This window comes from Bactrocera neohumeralis, chromosome 4, assembly GCF_024586455.1.
Source record: "Bactrocera neohumeralis isolate Rockhampton chromosome 4, APGP_CSIRO_Bneo_wtdbg2-racon-allhic-juicebox.fasta_v2, whole genome shotgun sequence".
NCBI lineage: Eukaryota > Metazoa > Arthropoda > Insecta > Diptera > Tephritidae > Bactrocera > Bactrocera neohumeralis.
This window is the reverse complement of record NC_065921.1, coordinates 56,339,496-56,345,348: the sequence shown is the minus strand read 5'-3', so window position 1 is coordinate 56,345,348 and position 5,853 is coordinate 56,339,496. Positions and strand designations below refer to the sequence as shown.

At 34.1% G+C, this 5,853-nt stretch overlaps 1 pseudogene; it reads right to left on the bottom strand.

Annotated features, from left to right (window-relative positions):
* Positions 1–234: 234 nt before the first annotated feature.
* LOC126755781 (tigger transposable element-derived protein 1-like) lies at positions 235–1,199 on the bottom strand (annotated as a pseudogene).
* Positions 1,200–5,853: the final 4,654 nt, after the last annotated feature.

Below are 5,853 nucleotides of genomic sequence, written 5' to 3'. Positions count from 1 at the left end.
CCTATATCTGACTCTTTTAGTTTTAGGACTTACAAACAACCGTTATGTGAACAAAACTATAATACTCTCGTTAGCAACATTGTTGCGAGAGTATAACAATACAATAAGTTTCAAATTTCAGACTTATGATTTATTCATTCATAACAAAATAAAAAATACAAAACAAAAACCATATATAAATGAGAAGGAAATAGAAAATAGGTAGATTTATTGAAAAAAACCGTTGAATGCTGTTTAATCACTGTCATTATCCGTAGTGGAAATTATTCTTAGCCGCTTATTTTTATGGCCGGCACTGATATCACTAGAATTTGTATCAAAATCAATAGTAAGAACTATGGATTGATGTTCTGATTGACTTAGCATCTCCGACTGAGTTTGCACCATAAATTCAGTTAATTTTGTTTGAATGTTCTACTCGTAGTTCTTTATATCTTAACATGCAGACTCAATTATTTTTGAAAAATTCGTGCACGTTCGGCATCAGTATCATTTGCTACAAAATAATTTTCCAATTCTGCTGCAAGTTTAAGACCTTGCTTAATCGTCTCTGCTTTAATTGTATGCTCGTCTATCTCGGTGTCGCTGCCATTTTCCGATTCGATTACTTCCGTAGCTATTTCAATCAAATCGTCATCATCGAGCTCTCGGTCTAGAAGAATCTCGTCATATCTGCAAGAATTTCTCCTCCCGCGGAAAGTGCTAAATCAATGATATCGGAATAATTAGTTGAATTGCTTGTTACGGATATACCACTTTTAACACATTCTGGCCAAAGAGATTTCCATCATGCGTTTAACGTACATATTTTGCCTTATTTCAGAAATTGCTTTTGACGCGTACAAGATGCAATCCTTGATAGAAAAATTTTTCCAAGCTTCGGTGAAGTCCAATTCAGAATTTTCCTCCAGTTTTTCCATAATGCACTGAAAAGTTTTTTTGAGGTAGTACATTTTAAAAGTCGCAATAATGCCTTGATCATCCATCGGTTGGATAATTGATGTAGTATTCGGTGGGAGGAAAATGATATTTACATTAGGATGTTCAAGCAATGGATGGCCTGGTGCATTGTCAATTATTAAAAGAGCTTTAAAGGGCTGTTTCTTCTTCTCCAAATAACTTTTAACTTCTGGTACAAAGCATTTAGCAAACCATTCTTGGAATATATTTCCAATTACCCAGGCTTTTTTATTGGCCATCCAGTGAACACGTAAATGTTTTAAATCTTTGCCTTTTAGTGCTCGCGGCCTGAGTGCGCCGACATATTCAAAAATTATTACGCGTAAAAATATGTAAACAAGCAAAAAACGAAAAAAAGCAATCGCGTTAAAGTGAGAAATTCGCGTAAAAAAAGGAATTTGCGCTGCAAAAATAACCGCGTTAAAGTGAAATAGCGTAAAAAGAGATCGCGTAAAAAAAGGACTGAGTGTATATTAATTTTCGTTAGATGTTTTTGCTATTGTAGTTGTCGACTCACATTACTTTTAGCAGGGGTAATAATTAAGCGCGAGCTTCCAACGCCTGCAGACTGTAATGTACCCGCAAGTGATGGTTGTTGTAGAGGAAGAGCGTGGGCTAGTGAGTTGATGTTACTCGTTGCGCCATAGAGTCTGGAATATGTGGACTTATACTGTGGGCTAAATTATTTTTAATATAATTTTTTAAGCGAAATAAGATCAGTTCAGATAGTCCTAAGATCACGTATAGTAAAGTAGAGGATTCAGCAATAGATAGATATAAATTGAGGTTTGCATCGCGACCTGGGTCTATCCTTCTCTCTGTCACAACGACTGACATAGGCCCAGTACACTACTGAAATATATTTAATTCTGGAGCTATGCACAGTCTCGAGCCGATGCACAGTGGGTAAAAGGCGGAAAAAATATATAATTTTTACCTATCTAATTTTAACAAAATTTCATTCCAGTAGTGTTTCTAGACAATGAATATAGTTTAATTTATCACGTATTTGTGAATTGACATTTCACTGACATAACAACGTATTTTTAAAGTCAAACAAAAATAGAACTTTTGTAAATTATGAAAAATATTGAGAAAAATATGAGAACTATGGGGTTTCGACGTTTTATGCAATAAGAAGTGACTTTAAGGTCTATCCTAATATCTATATATTATAATATATTATTAAATAATTATTTTCATTTCATAGGCCTAATTAATGTCGATTTTGACAAAGTTTTAAAATAAAACCACTTTTTAAGCACTTTTACATAAAAATTATAGTTTTGGCTATTAGCTACATGTACCCACATAGTCTAGTTAGTCCTAATATTTTGTGTACACCTTAAGGAAGATAATAGCGAAAAATGAACTGCGGATACGTGCGGATAAGGATCAAAGATAACTATGAACGGTTGTTGTGACAACGGGCGCAATTGTTTAACTTATTGCGCGTCTTCACATATTGATAATTTAAAGTAGCGTTTGTGTAATTTCGAAATTCGTTGTGTAATAAAAACCTAACAGTTCTTAATAAGTGTGATTTGTATAAATATATATTGCAAATAGTATTTGCAAAATGTCATCCGATTCCATAAGTAATCGATAGCTTACTGAAGAATTTATACGGTGCGGCCGAAAAAGTGATATCTTGGCGCAGTTTTTGAGGGATAAATTCCCTTCCTTTAGTGAAGATAAGGTGAAGTTAATTTTAGAACAAATTAAAAAAAGGTACATAAGTTTATTCAATTCAAAATGGAACCAGTGCCACAGGAAAAAAACGTACTATTTAAAAATCATTCTGTATGGCTGGATAAGAATTTTACTGCAGAGATGGTTGATAAATTATTACCCGGGACTTCAAATAAACGTAGTTTAATTGCTGGACGACCGGTAAAGAAATTTGAAGAATGCAGTCAATGGGCTAAACGTTACAAGGTCCAACAACTTCGAGATAAATACTCTGAACAAGAATTAAAGACCGCAGCTGGATCAGCAGCTATTAAGAAGCCATGCTTAGATTCTCAAAAAGCGTTGGCGATGTTAATTGATGCACAGTTATCAAAGCATCAGTATGAAGTTGTTCGAAATGTGCTTAAAGACTTCGGATGTGATGTGTTGCCACCGTATTATAGAGTTCGGGAGGAAAAAAGGCATTGTTACCCTGAAAATATTAGTATTACACCAATATCTGCACAAGTGGATTTGCAAAGTTTACTTGATCACACAGCTAAAAGAATTATTTTGGCCGCCGAGAACTTCACAAATCTAGCTCATGTTCCAGAAAAAATGACTCTAACATCAAAATGGGGTTGTGACGGTTCGTCAAATCAAAGTCAATACCACCAGTTCATACCTAACGAATTTGATGGTATATCTGATGCAAATTTATTTATGGTAGTGGTTAGTGCTTAAAACTATAGACCAAACAGACACGTTATGGAAGAACTTTAGGCCTTCTTCCACAAAGTTTTGTCGGCCGATTCAATTTGAATATGCCAAGGAAACCGCAAACCATACTAAAGAAAGGCTGACTTCCTAAACGTCTGGATACAATATTTTTATGCCGTATGTATGCACACTTGATACTTTGCAACATTGCTTGGGTTAAACTTTGTGTAAATAAATTTTGCAACACTGTTGCGTTTAGGCACATCTCTAATGCGCAAAAATGGCCAAACAAAATATTTTAGTAGAAGAAATTTTGAATTTAATTGATGGTAAAAGACTTGTTGCATTATTTGCGCAGAAAAAAGTGCCAAGGACCATACCAAAAAAATAAAAAATATTTGGAAACCATAAATGGGATGCCAAATGACGTGTTTTATAGTCATTTCCGAATGCAAATCTCAACTTTCGAGGTAAGAAATTTTATTTCGTCCTTAGAGTTATATTATTATTACTATATTTTCCAGAAATTACACTGTATGCTCGAACCTTTATGGAGTAAGCTATCTACTGGACGTCCCCGAGGTTTGTTGAAGAAGTGTCTCTATATGACAAAATGGAAACTTTCCAATCAGAGCAGCCTTCGCGAAGTTAGTGATCGTTTCAATATTGGAATGGGAGCTTGTTACAGAGGCTTTATTCAATGCATACAAATTATATCTGCGCAGAAGCAGATTATTGCATTTCCAACGACTGAGCTGACCCAAAAGAGGGTTATGGAAGCTTGTTCTCACTGAACGAGGAATCTGCTGACACTGCATTTTCGTTCGTTAAAGAATTAAAAATTGAACACATTGAAGAGTCTAGATTACTTTCCGGCACAATTATATCGCTCCAAGACCAATACACTTTATCTAGTTCGTCGAAATATCTCCACGCCGTCGCAGCTTCGCCTGAGATGTTGTTCCTCTTTTTGATGCGCTTGTAGGTCACCATGAAGAAGAAAATTTCCGTGAAATGTCATCACGCGATAAGGGAAATGCTAAGTCGGTGTCCTTAATTTATTATTGAGAGTAAAAGGTTTTTGTGCTCGTGCGTCTACTTTTTATTGCTATAAAAATGAGATTTCAACTTGTAATATTGTAAAAAAGTAAATAGTTTAAAAATTTGCTTACCTCTCTTCTTCGGTCGCCATTGTATTGAACAAATGCATCAACAATGTTAGTGATACGCCGATTCCTTTTTTTACATATGTAACGCAAGCCCTAAAGATATGGACAACCTAGAATCCGTCGTCAAAAAATCATACAATCAGGAAACAGTTAAGTTGGGAATTTCTCCCTTACATGCTAGAATTAAAACAATGGAATTTATTTTACATATTGGGTATAATTAAACTTTTAAAAGGTGGTCTACCAATGCGGAAACCAAGCCACTTAAAGAAGAAAACAAGGAAAGGATTCAGGCAGAATTACGCCAAAGATTGGGTATTAGGGTTGACCATGTTCAACAGGGATTAGGTACAACAAATACTGGAAATACGTCTAGAAAATTTTTTTCAAAATTCCGAAGTAGTTTCAGAGGTCAAACGACTGGCTACAATACTTGAAGTAATTACTTGTGGTGAGAGCATAGACCCAGTAAAATATGGAAAGTATGCTTTAGATATGGCTAGACTATTTGTTGGGACGTATAACTGGTATTATATACCAGTGACAATACATAAAATGCTGGTACATGGCGAAAGTATAATTAGAAGTTCTTTTCTCCCTATCGGTAATCTTTCTGAAGAGGCGCAGGAGGCTCGTAACAAGGATTATAGAAACTATCGCCTTCGTTACGCAAGGAAATGCAGTCGAACTTCAACTAACGAAGATATTTTAAAAAGACTCTTAGTTACTTCCGATCCACTTTTATCAAGTGTAAGAGTTACAACTGTAATAAAACACATAGATCTATCACAAGATGCAAAAGGACTACTTTTAAATTAAATCTCAAACTTAGTAAATGAGAACGTATTATTTTTATAATCTTAAATTTGTTTATTACATGTTATCATTTTTTTCAACTATGCCTTTAATTTTTTATTAGATTTAAGAATTCATTACTATTCATTATAATCAACATACAATGAGAGCGATTAGATGGTGTTAAGTAAATATTCTCTGATAAATATTAATAAATAACAGTTATTATTAATTCTTTTTCTATAGCCATTTTCTTGCTATGAAATGTACTCTGTGTAAGATATTCCTGTTAAAACAAGTTATATAATGTCCCAAAAAAATTGAATACTCTGTATTATTAAATTATTAAAAAGTTAAAAACTCAACTGGTTACTTAATTTTTCATTTTACTTTTTCAACTCGTCTCGCTCATCTTGGGCGAGGCAACCTCTACTACAACAGGCTATAGGCTCGCTATATCTTTTCACCAACTTCTTAGATCTAAGAAGTCACACTTATCAATAAAATTTATATAAGCAAGCAGTTTTAAAATAAGTAC